This window comes from Oryctolagus cuniculus, chromosome 4, assembly GCF_051225735.1.
Source record: "Oryctolagus cuniculus isolate XC-2025 breed Fujian yellow rabbit chromosome 4, ASM5122573v1, whole genome shotgun sequence".
NCBI lineage: Eukaryota > Metazoa > Chordata > Mammalia > Lagomorpha > Leporidae > Oryctolagus > Oryctolagus cuniculus.
In genome coordinates, this window is record NC_142870.1 from 111880292 (window position 1) to 111897923 (window position 17632).

Sequence of the window (17632 nt, forward strand, 5' to 3'; positions counted from 1 at the left end):
GGTGATCACTGACATCATAAATAAGAGTGTTAATTGTTAAATTAACAAAGAAGTCATTGTGCACTAACTCCCAAAGCAAGACCTCTGTCCTCAGAGAGTTGTATTATAACTACATCTAAGTGTTCTCAAAAGATGTATCATTCTTGGGTGCCTCTTAAGAGTTAATTAACTTTCCAAAAAAAAGAAAAGAAATGAAATTAACTTCAAGATTGAATGACTTTGAACAGCCCTTGTCTTGACTGTTAAAGAACAAGTTTTTTTTTTTCATACAAATTGTTCAACTCTTTTCTTAGTATAGAGTTAGTTTTCTGTGTATAAAGTTAATCACTAATGGATCTTGGTGGAGACCAGGAATGGGAGAGGGAGGAGGAGGGGTGGGAGTGTGGGGGGAGGGTGCATATCATCTGCAAGAATTTACACCTGTCTGCTGGAGCACATTTACCAAAACATTAGTCAAGCTGAAGCCTCTAGGATACTTACTGTGACGCTGTACCTACCTTTTTACTTCTGATTTGTGTTTTTTTCCTTTCAAACTCCCCCCAAGTTTATCGGGTCCTAGGTCTACGAAGCTTGAATTATCCTCCTCTTTTTGCCTTTTAAGGTGTAAATACCTGAATTGCATTCTAGATTTATTAAATCTGAATCTTGCATAATGGCATTAAAAATATTTTCATTTTTAATATGGACACTAGGTGATATTTATAGGAATGTTATGTTTTGAGAATCAATGTCTTGGATGCTTAGTATGAATTGCAAACTATTGAATATTATATGTTTACTCATTTAAATATTTGTGATTTGTGTTACTCCATTATTCACATTATAGCAATGTAAATAATTCCTCTGACCAAATATCATTTTTCATTTCACTATTTGTATCGGTACTTCCATTTGAGTCTGAGTTTGTTTGTTGTAATGGATTTCATTGGGCACTCTTAAAAAAAAAAGTCCACCTAGAGCCTGTGAATGTGATCTTATTTAAAAAAGGATCTGAGAGGTGTAATGAAGCTAAGAGTTATAATTTGGTATTAGAGGGGACACATTGTGCTTTTGGCTGGAAAAGAGAGGAGAGTAAAAAATACTGGTAAACATTAGATGCTAAATAATAATGATTAGCTTAAGTATGTGTTTAAAATTTGTAAGAGCAATCATTAATAATAAAAATGGAAGAAATAAAATACAAGTCACAAAGAAGAAAATATAGAAAATCTTAGAACTTGCAGCATATGTTTATTCTAGTGATTAAGACAGTAGAAAGATTCTAAAATATAAGAGTTTTCTTCAGTCACAAATAGAAGGAATCACCTGTTAAAATACGTGGATTCGAGTTCCAGTTCCAGTCCAAGTTCCTTACTCCAGCTTCCTGCTAATTCAGACTCTGAGAGGCAGTGATGATGACTCAAGTAATTGGGTTCTTGCAACACACATAATAGACCTGGACTGCAATCTCTGCTCTTGGTTTCAACCCTAGCCTGGCTCCCATCCTTGTGAACATGTGTGGAATGAACCACCAGATGGAAGCTTGTGCTCACTTGCTCTCTCTCTCTTCCTCTCTCTCTCTCTCTCTCACCATCTCTCAATTTTTTAAAAAACTGTATCATAAAAGAACAAGAATAAACAAAAGAATGGAGCAGGAAGAATGAAGACAGCAATTAGGAAAACTGAAGTAGCACAATGCCATAAATCAGAAGGAAATAAATTAATAAACCCAGCTTGTGTTAACTGTAAAGGATACAGCTTAAACAAAATAACATAGAAAGACTAAAATAGATTGGACAGATACATCAATGTGGAAAGAATATAGCAATAGTAATATTAATTAAATTCAAGAACAAAAGAGATTTAAATATATAATAAATAAAAATGTGTCATCTTTTATGCAGCAAACAATACAGGTCTGAATTATGTAAACAAAACTAACAATACAAGAAAGATTTGACAAATCCCTAACAGTACTGAAAAATTTTATTCCAAGTCTGTCAAAAAGAAAAGATCAAGAACAGAAAAACTAGTAAGCAAATGAAAAATAAAGGTATGACAAATGACAAAATGAGTGAGCACACATGTACACACACAGGGAGAGACACATACACACTCTTTTGAAACTGAGAAACATAATGCCAAAAATATTTACAAAAATTCACAATATATGTGAATTATTCAACTATTTTCTAAGAGCAGAAAAACCTTTGTAACCTTAAACTTCTGTACATCTAAATGACAATTTTTTAAAAGAAGAAAATAAATAATAGCAAATAAATTACAAGCTTCAAAAGTGAAAAGAATAAAAGTATTATGGAATATATCCAAAGTTATTTTCTAGGGGCAGTATATGGACTTAAGATTACTTATTGGGTGCAAAAAAATATTCACATGCTTTATGTAAACTGGGACCCGCCTCCAGAAATTATTTTGGATCCATTCAAAAAGAGTTAGAAACATACCAGGGGATTCCAATTCAATCCCATCAAGGTGGCATGTACCAATGCCATCTCACTAGTCCCAGTGATCAATTTCTGTTCACAATTGATCATAATGATAGGACTAAGAACCAAAGGGAGCACATAAACAAGAATAGTGTCTGCAAATACTAGCTGATAGAATCAAAAAGGGAGAGAACGATCCAACATGGGAAGTGAGATACACAGCAGACCCATAGAATGGCAGATGTCCTAAACAGCACTCTGGCCTCAGAATCAGCCCTTAAGGCATGAGGATCCAGCTGAAAAGCCCATGAGAGTATTTCAGGCATGGAAAGCCAAGACACTCTGGCAAAAAAAAAAAAAAAAAAAAAAAAAAAAACAACAACAACATCCTAAATGAAAGATCTCCACAAGTGAGATCCCAGTGCAAAGAACGGGTCATCAAAGAAGGAGGTACCTTTCTCTGAAGGGAGGAGAGAACTTCCACTTTGACCATGGCCTTGTCTAAATATGATCAGAGTCAGTGAACTCAGGGGGCTTCCATAGCCTTGGCAGCTCATGACAAGAGCCTAGGGTGATTACTGATGCCATAAACAAGAGTGTCAATTTGTTAAGTCAACAACAGGAGTCACTGTGCACTTACTCCTCATGTAGGATCTTTGTCCTTAGTGTGCTGTACATTGAGATTTAATGCTATAACTAGTACTCAAACAGTATTTTTCACTTTATGTTTCTGTGTGGGAGCAAACTGTTGAAATCTTTACTTAATGTATGTTAAACTGATCTTCTGTATATAGAGAATCAAAAATGAATCTTGATGTGAATGGAAGGGGAGAGGGAGTGGGAAAGGGGAGGGTTGTGGGTGGGAGGGATGTTATGGGGGGGAAGCCATTGTAATCCATAAGCTGTACTTTGGAAATTTATATTCATTAAATAAAAGTTAAAAAAAGAAAAAAAAAAGAAAATAACATTTGAATGGATAAATAATTAAATATTAAATAAATCACCTATCACTATATAACACTGCCCTTATACAGTCATTGATAAACAGCATTTTGCTGGGAGCTTATACACCTTGATTCCAGAGACCACTCCTACTAATAACAGATGTTGTACAATTTTGAACTTGTTATCTTGCCTGACATTAGATTTCTTTTATCAGAGATATCAAAATAGATGTTCTTTAAGATCTGTGGGGAGCAACCCGGACTAGACTAAGTTACTGGAATTAAGACTTATTCTATGCATCTGCTCTCCCACAATATGGCGCTGGGAGAGAAGAAAACAGCTTCTACACAGCTGCCTCCAGTTCAGCCAATAAACTGTAGGACTTGCTCCTGATTGGAGAGCAGCGTACTCGGCGTGTGGGCAGCCGAGTCAGGATTGGCGGAGGAGGACTATAAAGGAGGAGAGAGACGGCATACACCAGGAACATCTAAGGGGAACATCTAAGGGGAACACCTGTGCAGCCCCCAAGAGAGCCGGCCGGCGGTGTGCCGCTCCCCTGCGGAAGTGGGGAATGTGGCCAGGGGGAACTGCCCTTCCACGGAGGTGGAAGGGACAGTAGCCAACCCGGGAAGAACCAGCAGCAAACCCGGGGAGGGCCGAGCAGACGAAAGAACAGCGCAGGGTCCTGTGTCGTTCCTCCACGAAGAGGGGGAGCGACAAAGATCCTTCTCAAGTATAAACATCTACAATCCATATTATGTTTTACAGTATTATTGTTAGATGCTTTATTAACATATGCCTACTGCATGGTATGACATTGGTGTCATATAACATAAAGGGAAAATAAATCTGTGTGTGTGTGTGTGTGTGTGTGTTTGACGTTGGTCAGTGAAGAAATTTTCAAGCTTCATTGTTCAAAAGCTAATCACAGGGTAAGCTAACTTAAAACTGAAATTAATGGCTTTTTAAAATGCTACAGCTCAAATGTCATTGTAATCTAGATCAGAATGAAACACATTCCAATCAGTGCCCATTTAGATAATCTAACACTGCCCAAACATGTTTGCTGTCAATAACACTAAACAGAAAAATGCATTTCTGACACCAACCATATCACTTCTGCAACTTTTCAAAGTGATGAGATAATCTGATTTTCTGAGTAGTGATATCTCTGTAACCTACCTAGATCATCCTTTAGTAAGCAGTTTGCATTGCCTTGGCACATTTTGCTTCAGTTCACTTTAGCCTGGGAAGACAACAGTGGTTTTTTTTTTCCATAGCATGTGGCAATGATTCTCCATGATTTCTGCCCAACCCCCAAGTTGTTTCAATTACAAACTAGTCTGGCTAACACATCTTGCTTTATGGCCAGAATGAGCTTCCTCCTTCCTAGTAATGGCAATGGAATTGGCTTTCATCCTAATTCTATGTTCTCAACTTCTGCTTTGCCACAAATCTGTACCATCATCACAACTTTCTCTCTCTTTTTCTTTTTTTCTTTTAACCATTCTCAGGAAGAGGAAAAAATGGACTCTGAAGAGAATCAAAACACTTTCTTGGAAATTACTATGGTAGAATTATTCTAAAGTATAAGAGTTTTCTCCAGTCATAAACATAAAGAACCACTTTCTGTTAAAGTACAGAAATTATTTTATCACCATAATAATTGTATTACCCATATTTGAGTTTTATATTAAATAAAGTAAACTCAAAGCTTTCCTTCATTATGGCTGTTCCTAATTCTGTTAAACTACAGGAGTTTATTTGCATTAGTTATATATGTTATTCAAGTATAATTATGTAACCTTTTCGAAAGAGTCATTAAATATAAATAAAAAGACAACCACATCCAAATAAAATATCACTAGATACTTGAACATGTAAAGTATTTTAGTAAAATGTGAAAATGTTGAATCATCATCTTTTTTTAGTTTTCTAATAATAATAATTACATTATGGTCGTTAATTTAATTAATGTTTATATTTCCATGTTTAACACTGGTATTCACTGTTTACTTAATAATATCAGGAAAACAATAAAAGAAATGCCACAACTTCAGAAAAGCCATTAGGTTGTATTAGAAAAATATTTTAATATATATATTTTAATTTTGTAATCAAATCTAAATTAGCTTTGCAAAGATGCACAAATAAAAGTTAATGCTGCTAGGGATACTTTATTATGAGTAAGATATTCAAGAAAATATCAGCTCTATGTTATCCTCCACGTTGAAGATGTTTCTAGAAGTTTCATTCTGCATTATTCATTCACGCAGCAAGCATTTATGGAATGACTTAGCGAATGTGTCAGGAATTATATTAGGTCAATGGATTTCAAAGTGAAACCATTACTGAAGATCAATATACACAAATAAAAATTGAGCTACACTAACCCCAAAAACCAGGACAACTGAACCCTAGAAAAATGTCAATGGAAACCACTAAGGCTCTAAGGAACATTGTCTATGAATATTTCAGAAAATATTTAATGAAGAAAAATACTAACATAATCCACTAAATGATTCATTTGTTCATTCAACAAGTATGTTTAAATGCCTACTCTATGTCAAGTACTATTTGAGATCTGAGGAGACAGCAGTAAGCAAAACAAAGTCCTAGCTATCATGGCATTTACACTATAGTCATTGAGAAAGGGGAAAAGTACTCAAAGAATGATCAATATGGCAAGCAATGATAGGTGTGTTGGAGAATGTAAAGGGAAATCTGCTTTAGGTAAGGTTCTTCAAATAATCTATGAGCAGTAGCTTACACTGAAGAAGACAAGGAACCATGTGGACATCAGCAAGAACAACACAGTTTGGAGGCAACAGCATGAGCAAAGACTGAGGTATGAGTCTGGATGCAATGGTGAAGGAAGAACAAGATTGGCAAGGACAGTGAGAGTGGCAAAGTGGAATAGTGAGAAAGCAGACCAGAAAGACAACAGGCTGCAGCAGGCAGTATCAAGCTCCAAACCCAATGCCCCTGAAGTCAGAATTGAGTTCATGTAGGAAGAAACAGCTAACAGTTTAGATATTATGCTAAGTATGATGGGAACCCACTGAAATATTGAGAACAAAGTAGTGACATGGTCTGCTATGTTTAACACTTTCTGTGATTGTCTCAATTACTTCTCTCAAGAACTTCAGATAGCCGTATTTGACCCCTGTTTTATGAGTATAGGTGAGGGGAAGAATGATTAAACCAAAAACACAAAGCAATAGAGATAGACAAAGGTTCCAAACCCAGAGTCCAACCTCTGAACTGCTCTGAATACAAATTAGGGCAACTGAACAACCTAAAAATGCTATACTAAATATCTATTTTCATGGAGTCTTCAAAAAGTTCATAGAAATGCTGGAAAAAGGTTCATAGAAATATTATGGAAAATGTATATATAGGCTCCAAATTTTTTTGCAACAAAATAAACTTGTTGGGGCCAGCGCTGTGGTATAGTGGGTAAAGCCACTCCCTGCGAAGCCGGCATCCCATGTGGGTGTTGATTTGAGTCCCAGCTGCTCCATGTCCAATCTAGATCCCTGCTGATGTGCCTCGGAAAGCAGTGGAAGATGGCTCAAGTCCTTGGGCTTCTGCACCTCTATGGGCTACCTGGGAGAAGCTCCTTGCTCCTGGCTTTGGCATGGCCTGCCCCAGCTGTTGTGGTCATTTAGGGAGTGAACCAGTGGATGGAAGACCTCTCTCTCTATTTTTCCCCTGCCTCTCTATGTAACTTGGCCTTTCAAAATAAATAAATCTTAAAAAATAAATAAACTTGTTTTCTGACCCCAGTTTTTCACAAACTTTTTTTTTTATTTGACAGAGTTAGACAGTGAGAGAGACAAAGGTCTTCCTTTCCATTGGTTCACCCCCAAAATGGCCACCACAGCTGGAGCTGTGCTGATCTGAAGCCAGGAGCCAGGTGCAAGTGCAGGGGCCCAAGCACTTGGGACATCCTCCACTGCCTTCCTCGGGCCACAGCAGAGAGCTGGACTGGAAGAGGAGCAACCAGGACTAGAACCCGGAGCCCATATGGGATGTTGGCGCCGCAGGTGGAGGATTAACCAAGTAAGCCACAGCGCCGGCCCTCACAAACTTTTTTGAAGTCCCCTCACACGTGTTCAGTTTATTGGCAAGCAACACTGCTCAGCTACCCCTGAGCTTTTGTGTAACAAAGCTCCATAAAGTAATGGACATTTTATGTCTCCCATAGAGGATGAATAGGAGTTTCTCAGGAAGACAAGGAAAAAAATTTGGTTTAGAGGAGGCAACATGAATAAAGTTGTGGACATGTAAAACAGCACAATACACTGGCCGGCGCCGCGGCTCACTAGGCTAATCCTCCGCCTAGCGGCGCCGGCACACCGGGTTCTAGTCCCGGTCGGGGCGCCGGATTCTGTCCCGGTTGCCCCTCTTCCAGGCCAGCCCTCTGCTGTGGCCAGGGAGTGCAGTGGAGGATGGCCCAGGTGCTTGGGCCCTGCACCCCATGGGAGACCAGGAAAAGCACCTGGCTCCTGGCTCCTGCCATCGGATCAGCGCGGTGCGCCGGCCGCAGCGCGCCGGCCGCGGCGGCCATTGGAGGGTGAACCAACGGCAAAGGAAGACCTTTCTCTCTATCTCTCTCTCTCACTGTCCACTCTGCCTGTCAAAAAAAAAAAAAAAAAAAAAAAAAAAACAGCACAATACATTTGAAAATTATGTCATTATTATGTGGGATCTGACCTTAAGTTCTGAGGCCCAGGCATGGAGCAAGGGCAGGCAAAAGCAGGCTTGTTCAAAAGTCTCACCAGGCCATGCTGCAGTGTCTGACTGAAGTGCAGCACAGGGGAGTCACTAAAGGGCTGAAGGCAGATCTTGAAGAGGCAGAATTTTTATAATGGTCACTCTGGTTTAACTAGAATGCAGGTGGATTGAGGCGGTGGGATATCACTACAGCAAGAAAGCGCTGATGGGGAGTTGCCACTTTGGGTCACATGAGAAATAAGAGCCTGAACCAAAAAGAGCTAGGATATGGAAACATACCAGAGAATGAAAAGGCTTTGGTTATTAATTGGCTGTTCAAGAAATAAAAGAAAGCAAGAGTGACTATGGGCAGCCTCTTTTTCACTTTGTACCACGATCTCATTTATAATGACAATAATAATAGTACTTAGCCTGCTGTATGAAGACTAAGTTAATAACTGTTATTTATTGTGTAGCCATCACATATATTATCTCTAGAATGGTACATATAATGTCTTAGATGACTGCTTGAATGCTATTGCCAATACTCAGGAACTACCAGGGGAGGAGTATATTTTCAGGACAAAGAAAGGAAATGACTCCTGTGGATAAAATAAACTATAGAGATGCTCAGTAGGTGGTAGACTAATAATTGCATGAGGTGCTCAGAGTTATATACAGTTGGAGACATAGATGTGGCAATTAGTAGTAGAAGCATAATTCGGAGAGGTTGAAAAACACCAGATGAGAAATAAAAGGCAAAAGTTACAAATGGGTCTTACAGAGAGAATGCCTGGGAAGGGAAAGAGTGGGACAGAGTGGTATATAAAGTTGAAGAAGATGCAAGAGATTTAAACATGACAGTAGGAAAAAGCCAGTAGAAACAGAGTGACAAATTCAGGTATAAAAGAAAGCAGGCAGTAGGAACATGGCCAGCCTGGGAAGTGGGCGCTGGACATCACATCCAGCAGCCAGTGCCAGGGGCCATTCTCTCTCTCTCTCTCTCTCTCTCTCTCTATATATATATATATATATATATATATTTAAGATTCATTAATTCATTTGAGAGTCAAAATTACACAGATTGAGAAGCAGAGACAGAGAGAGGTCTTCCACCTGCTGGTTCACTCCTCAGATGGCTGCACCGGAGCTGCACCAATGCAAATCCAGGAGCCAGGAGCTTCTTCCAAGTCTCCCACGCAGGTGCAGGGGCCTAAGGACTTGGTCCATCTTCTACTGCTTCCCCAGGCCATTGCAGAGAGCAGGATTGGAAGTGGGGCAGCTGGGACTTGAACGGGCACCCATATGGGATGCTGCACTGCAGGCGGTGGCTTTACCTGCTCCAACACAGCACCAGGCCCAGGGTCCACTCTTTTCACAAGATATCCTCCACCACCACCACCACCCCCCCCCATCAAATTTTAGTCAAGCTCCTTTCAGCCCTCTTGTCAGTGAGGCCCACATGTTGGCCCTAGGCCTGTGCTTGGCCTACTGAGTGCAGGTTTCACAAAGAATCCTGTTAAGTCAGTTTAGAATCACCTACCTTAGACACTGAATCAAGTTCCTCTTAGAATGTTGTCATCCATTGATGCCCTCGCTATGTTTGTTTGTTATAGATCTACTGCTGTGTTTCTGATTTACTGGGAGTTGAGTTTAATCTCTTCCTTCCTTCCTCCCTCCTTCTTTCCCTTCTTCCCTCTTTCTCTCTCCCCATTACAGCAGTCTTAAATAAAATCTTCTTTGCCATTTTAGCAAGTATCTCATGTGACTTTTTTTCATTCACAATCACCATGTTGTATTACCTAGTAACTGTTATTAAGTGGCAATTGAGTTGTAATGCCAGAAAATGCAGTAAAAATGCAGCGTAATACAGCTGTGAAGAGTGACATTAGAGAGGGGGCCCCTCTAGGTTTGTATGTGGCCCTGCTATGTTGCACATTTGTGACCCTAGGAAAGTTGCCTATGTTCTGTGCTTTGGTGGCCTTAGCTGTAAAATGGAGATGATAATAATGGTATCTCCTTCACAGGTATTTTTGTGATTATTAAGTATAAGTAGTATATATATATTAAGGTTTTAAAAATTATTGATGGAGTGTGTTTAAGCTATGATTAAGAAATATATTGTTAATTGTTAAATTAACAACAGTCACTGTGCACTAACTTCCCATGCAGGACCTCTGTCCTCAAAGAGTTGTATTATGAGAGCAAATAGTAAAAAATGTTCTTAAAGATTTATTTCATTTTAGAGTATTAAGTAGAGGATAGTCTTATGTCTAATAAGTTTTAGATAAGTTTAAGGGCCCGACATCATTGCTTGTTTCCTTCGGTGCTTTTTCTTTTTTCTTTTTTCTTTTTTTTTTTTTGGACAGGCAGAGTGGACAGTGAGAGAGAGAGAGAGAGAGAGAGAGAAAGGTCTTCTTTGCTGTTGGTTCACCCCCCAATGGCCGCCGTGGCCAGCACACCACGCCGATCCGAAGCCAGGAGCCAGGTGCTTCTCCTGGTCTCCCACGCAGAAGCAGGGCCCAAGGACCTGGGCCATTCTTCACTGCACTGCCGGGCCACAGCAGAGAGCTGGACTGGAAGACGAGCAACCAGGACAGAACCAGCGCCCCGACTAGGACTAGAACCCGGGGTGCTGGCGCCGCAGGTGGCGGATTAGCCTATTGAGTCATGGCACTGGCCGCGGTGCTTTTTCAATTAATGATAAAACTTGTTCTCAAACAAAAAAAAGTATATTATCACAATATTTAAAAGAAAAACAAGAAAGGAAGTAGTAGGAAGGGTGGGAGTCAGTGAGGGAGGGAGGATGGAGTGGGAAGTGTCATTATGTTCTTAAAACTGTATGTATGAGATACATGAAATTTGTTCCATTTATATAAATTTAAAAATTTAATAATACAAAATAAATATATTGTTATAGATACTTATATATATTAAGTGAGGCAAACCTTGATCACTCCAGTATACTATACAAACTCTCTTCTAATCCCAGCACCTCCAAACCCTATTATTCTATTGTACCTTTTTTTCCTATAGCACTTATCATCTGGCATACCATATGATTCACAATAATGTTTATTTTTTGCCTCCTCTCCTAAAATATATGTTCCTTAAAAGGAAGAATTTGCTGTGTCTGGCCAATTACTACCACCAGAATGCTCAACCAGGATGACTGTCACGGCACAAAAAAGGCACAAAACGGGTAGAGAGAATACACAGGGCACACAGGCATAACTAAATGATTAAGCAATTTCCTTTAAAATAAGCACCTATAAATTAGAACAGTGCTTGTCAACTTTTTACCATTACCACTCACTAAGGAGCCTAAGTAGACATTTTTTTCCTAATTGTCCCAACCCCTACCCCCATGAAGCTTTATCATAGAATGTTATATTTCTTCATATTGTTGGGTAAGTTTGGTCTTTTTGGAAGTCCACATCCATTAAAACATCCAAGATGGTTTTCATCCACCAAGAACTGGCTTTTGCTCCTTTGAATACAATATTGCCACCATTTAAAAATACAGAGTCATGTAAATTTTATATTGTTCCAATTGTTTTAATCATTCTATACATTAAATTAGGGTTAATCAATCTCACCACATCTTGGATCAATAATCCTTTACTGTAGCAAATTGGTCCTGTGTTTTGGAAGAGGCTGAGCAGAATCCTTGACCTCTACAACCAGATGCCAAGAGTGACCCTTTGTAATTATGGCAAGCATCAATGTCTCCAAATATTGTTTAATGTCTCTAGGACAAAGGATCAATCTGTCCTTGGTTCACATTTATTTAAAAAAATAAAAAAGGATACTTAAAGTACCCATGCTGTGGGGTAGTGGTAAAGCCACCAAATGCAGCACCTGCATCCCATATGGTTACGGGTTCAAGTTCTGGCTGCTCCAAGTCCTATCTTGCTCCCTGCTAATGTGCCTGGGAAAGCAGTTGAGGATGGTCCAAGTACTTGGGCCCCTGTACCCACACAGGAGACTTGGAAGAAGCCCCTGGCTCTTGGTTTGAGCCAGCCCAAGTTTCAGCTGTTGTGGCCATTTGAGGAGTTTACTAGCAGATAGAAGATTTCTCTCTCTCACTCTGATTTTTAAAGTAAATAATTTTTTAAAGGATAGTTAATGATTTTAAAGGACATAGGAAAATAAGAAATTTCTCCACTTTAGACTGGTAGTCTTCCATTTCCCAAAATTTTCCTGTAAAATAATAAAATACTCGATTGAAGAAACTTTTGTAGAGAAATGATTTACCTTTGCAAATGATGACTTTTTTAAAAAGCTAATAATGTTGAATTTTATAATTCTGTACAAATTAATCCTCTTTCCTCTCTCATAAATTTTATCCTGAATGCCTGACCTGGCTCTTAATTAAAAAGTTTCTACAGCAATATAATTTTGAATTTTTTACCACAATCTTCTGTCTTCTGAGTCATTTATATAAAGTCTAGATTTAAATAAACTAAATATATCAAAATTACATGTTTTACTTAGAGAAAACAAATATGCAAAAATAATAATATACAGCAGCTATAGTGCAAAAGAAAACACATCGAAGACATATAATGATTGTTCTTTGCCTTGCATTATGTTACAGATATTTTCATCATGTTTTATAATTGTATACAGTTCTGCAGTTAACTATTATTATCTCCATTTCACAGATGGAAAAATCAGTTCAGAGATGCTAAAATAAATTGCCCAGGGCCTGTTGCACAGAAGGTGGCTGGATCCTGATTGAATTCAGCCTTATTTAGATCCAAAATTTCTGCTCAGTTCATACTAGGCTTTTAGATTCAGTTTTCCTCTTACAGAAGAACTTTTTTTTTTCTTTCCTACACTCTAATAAATTCAACAGGAGATGATGGAAAAGAACTTTATCCTACCTGTAGAGTGTGTTTTGAAAAGTTAAGGCTTCCTTTCAACATGAGAGAAGCCAGTTTATCAACAATTTAGAGGGTTCTCTCTCTCTCAAGTCAAAGCTGAAAGCAAGTCAAAGGCAAAAGACCAACCTTAACTCTATCAACAATAAATCTCCAGGGCAGTCTTTTATAACTTTAGATGTTTAATACTAAAGCAAAACAGGAGTGATTCTCTTTAATATGATCTATAGATAGATCCCGAGAACATCTGTAATAAGCACTCCAACACAGATTTTATTTAAGAAATAAACACACAGGCATTGGGTGGCCACCATATGCCCACCTTGAGGCACATAAAGCCTCATCTCAACTCTTCAACAATCAGCAGTATGATGTTGACCAACAGCCTTTTCTCCTCCCAAACTGTAACTGAAAAAACCCAATTTAGGAAATTTCCAGATTCAAAGGCCTTCAGAGGCTGGTTGAAGCCTGAGAAAAATTTGACAGTCAAGTCTTTTGAAAAGATGTTTGAAGTTATTTTTTTCTACAAAGATAAAAAGATGGTGCTGAAGGTTTAAGGACATGGGTTGAGCTTGGGTAAAAGGAGCCCTTGATTAGTTATTTAGAAGATCCCTTCCATGTTTGGTATCTGTGATTCCATCTTTGCCCCCTCAGAAGCTTATGTTTTACCCATAAGGATAAGATTAAAAGTGCATTATGTTAGACCACAGGTGGAATAGACTTACAAGTCTGATTGTGTGGTGTTAATGACAAGTATATGATCTAAAGCCTTCTACTCAAGAGGTATGTGGCTCCCAGGCTCATTAGGAAGTCCCAATCCAGATCTGCTAAACCAGACTCTACATGTAACAAGATCCTCAGGTGATTCAAAAACTAATCAAAGTTTGAGAAGGCAGGTGAAAAATGGTGTTTACAGGGGCAGACATTTGGTACAGAGCCCATACTGGAGTGCCAGGGTTCAAGTCCTGGCTCTGCTTCTGATTCCAGCTTCTACTCTCATGCACTCTAGGAACCAGTGGGCGTGGCTAAATTATGTGGATCCCTAACATCCATGTAGGAGATCCAGGTTGAGTACCATGTTCCTAGCTTCAGCCTGACCTAGCACTGGCTGTTTTGGGGATTTGCAGAGTGAACTTGTGAATTCACACACTCTCTCTGTCTCTATCTCTGTCGCTATCTCTCTGCTTTGCTCTGTCTCTCTATCAAATAAAATGACAATAAATCAATAAATAACTAATAGTTTTTAAGCAGGGCACAGAAAAGACAAACATTGCATGTTCTCCCTTCTATATGGGAACTAAATTTTTTTTTAAATCTAATAACAAAAGCAAAAACAGAAATGCCTGTGTGTAACAGTATTGCTGCAGAGTTTTGTCAACCTCTACTTTGTATCTGTCAAACAAACTGTTAAGAATGATATACTATTACAGTTCTAATGATCTGTGATTATTTTAAAATTTACTGCATATGAGTGAAATTGATATCTTTAATTAATGTGTATAGACCTTGCTTATATTCCAATGGTGTTTTTACTTGTTAAACTCTTTATTTAATGCACATTAAAACTTTGGCTATAATATAAATACAAATGTTAGATCAAAATAAAATATTTACTTTATAGGAGTGAAATTGAACAAATGATTATTTTCCAAATGCTTATTGTTTATAGTCCTTGCCTGTTTTCTGCTTTTTATTTTTATTTGTTGAACTTTATTTAGTGGAGCATTAAGCCTCTGACTATATTGTAAATTAAAAATATGGTATCTCAAATATAATAAATAAAATACTATGTTAAAAATAAAACATTTTAAAAGTTTTTTTATAAAAAAAAGCAAAGGCTCGATTTCTTTAAAAAAAAAAAAAAAAGAGAGAGTGTCAGAAAGACAGAAGTGCCACAATCCTGTACTACATCCTCTATAAAGAACCATGGAAGAGAAAGGCTGACTCCAAACAAAGAAGAAGGGCAGGGGAGGGCAGGCTGACTGCCTGATTTGATTAACTTACAGCATATGCATCTGCTGAAGTACTGCACTGTACCCCATAAAGTTACACGGTATTATATATTAGTCAAAAAATTTTAAAAATAACACATAAAAATTATTGTTACTCCAAAGCTGGAGCTACCCTAGTGGTGCAGTTACTAAGCAGCAGGTCACAGAGTCCACTGCCGGGTCACCAGGTCAGAATCATCAGTAGTAACAAGCAGCCCAATGATTACACATCGCAAAATGTGAGAAATGCCATTGAACACAGTTCTGGGATCTGACAGTCTCTTGGTAAATCAATGAAAAAGAGACAGGAAAGACTATGAGTTTTAAGATTGGAATATTGCATTCAAAGTTCAAGGAAGCTGAGGCAAATTAGAGCTAATTATCAACAACAAGCAATTAAGCCAAGGTTAGCCACAGGGAGAGATGATTGACAGGATCACTTGGACACAGTGTGCCCCAGAAGTGAGCCAAGAAAGACTCTCAGGGGAGCTATAAAAAGCAGTTTCTCAACCCGAGACCAGGGAGACAGGGCTACGGAAGGAAGCCTTCCAGTGACCAGAGTTATATTTGTCTCCCTGCCTAAGGCATTCACGCATTATTCGTCCCATAAATGCAAGTTGGCCTTCCTGATAGAAAGGGAGGCACAAGGTCAAGAAATGCCTTTCTAATCCCCTGGTTTATTAGAAAGAAACAAGTCCTTGGAAAAAAGCTCACAAGCTAAAACCCACTAGAAAAACAGGAGAGAAAAAGACTCCAGGAATTGGAGAGTAGGAGGCAGAGAGGGAAGGGGAAAGGCTGATGAACAGATACTAGATTACAGTTAGCAGTAGGAAGTTCTGAGGTCCTATAGCATAGGAGGGTGAATACAGATAAAGACAATACACTGTATATTTCTTTAAGAAGCCAAATGAAGGATCTTCAATGTTTTCACCACAGTGAAATGACAAATGCTTGAGATATGCTTACCCTGATTTGAACACTACAAAATATATACGTGTGTCGAAACATCACAGGGTAGCCCATGAATATGTATAGCTTTGCCTCTCAACTAATTTTTAATGTAAATGAAATAAAACTAGCATCAAGTTGTGAATATTTCTAGATTATGATAAAGGGAGAAAAGAACACACTACCCCGCTGTAGACCACGAGCTAGCAGCATCATCTGCTCCCCGGAGCTCCCTGGGAAGGCAGGTGCCCACTCAAAGCCTCCCTGAAGAGGAATCTCCAAGACCCCCAGGTGATTTGTATGTACTACATCAGCAGTTCTTGAAATTAGTTGCACAGTAACATCATCTGGGAAGCTTTGAAAACATCAGTCCAAAATTCTGTATCCTGAATCCTTCAGAATGGATCCCAGGTAGGAGTAGAATCTTTTTTTTTTTTTTTTTTTTTTTTTTTTGACAGGCATAGTTAGACAGTGAGAGAGACAGAAAGGTCTTCTTTCCAGTGGTTCACCTCCCAAATGGCTGCAACGGCTGGAGCTACACCCATCCGAAGCCAGGAACCAGGTGCTTCCTCTTGGTCTTCCATGCAGGTGCAGGGCCCAAGCACTTGGGCCATCCTCCACTGCACTCCCGGGCCACAGCAGAGAGCTGGACTGGAAGCGGAGCAGGCACCCCAACTGGGACTAGAACCCGGGGTGCCGGCACCACAGGCGGAGGATTAGCCTAGTGAGCCGTGGCGCCAGCCTGTTGTTTTTGTTTTTGTTTTTGTTTTTGTTTTAGGAGTATTTTCTAAAAAACTCTGTGTAGCCAAGGTGGAAAACCAGCACTCTCTCACCTTGGACTGCTGAAGTTACATTATGGATATAAGATTCTGGCCTTCTTCAAAGGTGGCCATTGATCTTTCCGATTAAGCCTCAGCACTGTATCTGCCACAAAACGTTAATACTAGTTGATGAACAGAATTCTGGGTGATGATTTAGTAAATTGCTGTTAAATTCAGAGACAGCAACATATACTGATATAGTCATTGATTTAACAGGTAATGGAGAGGTTTGCTCTCTTCCTGCCCAAATGAATCAAAGCCATCAGATGTTCATCAATTCAGCTCATCCTCTGAGAAAAGTTGGAAAAGCCTAACAAAATCTTACACGCCCTTCTAACAACTTAAGTATTTGTGAGGACGAGTGGTATTTGCATCTCTTCTTGCAGTAAAAGGTCATGACATTATGAAAGAACTGAGGATCTGAAATGTGAGTGTGTTTTAATAATCAGATAATCCTGAGTCTAAGGTGAAAAGGTCTTTGTTCAAATCCACAACACACATGTTTTAACTGCTTCTGCACGTACACTGACACTTTTATATACAGGATGCTTCCTTTAAATATGTGCATTCTTATGGTAATCCTAATGTTTTCTTATAGTAAAAGCAACTTAATATTCAAAGATGTTGAAATAAAAAATAGACATTTAGGAGGATATTTTAAATGTAGACAAGGAGTGATAAAATGCTCAAATAAAACTGTACAACTGGGTGTTAAGGTCATCACTCATAGCCTATAAAGAATAACTTGGGGAAGGAATTCATCCATGCTCCACAACAACCAACTTCAAAGGCTGTCAGATACAATACTGAAAACTTCAAAAAAGAGAATTAAAATTAATACATATGAGTAATTGGGGCCGGTGCCGTGGTGCAGTAGTTTAGGCGCCAGCATCCCA

General features: G+C 38.8%; 1 protein-coding gene across 6 annotated transcripts in view; it reads right to left on the bottom strand.

The window, feature by feature from the left end:
* The window catches only part of LOC108175368 (EGF-like and EMI domain-containing protein 1), a 710453-nt gene that overhangs the window by 488246 nt on the left and 204575 nt on the right, over positions 1–17632 (bottom strand). The window lies entirely within an intron of this gene.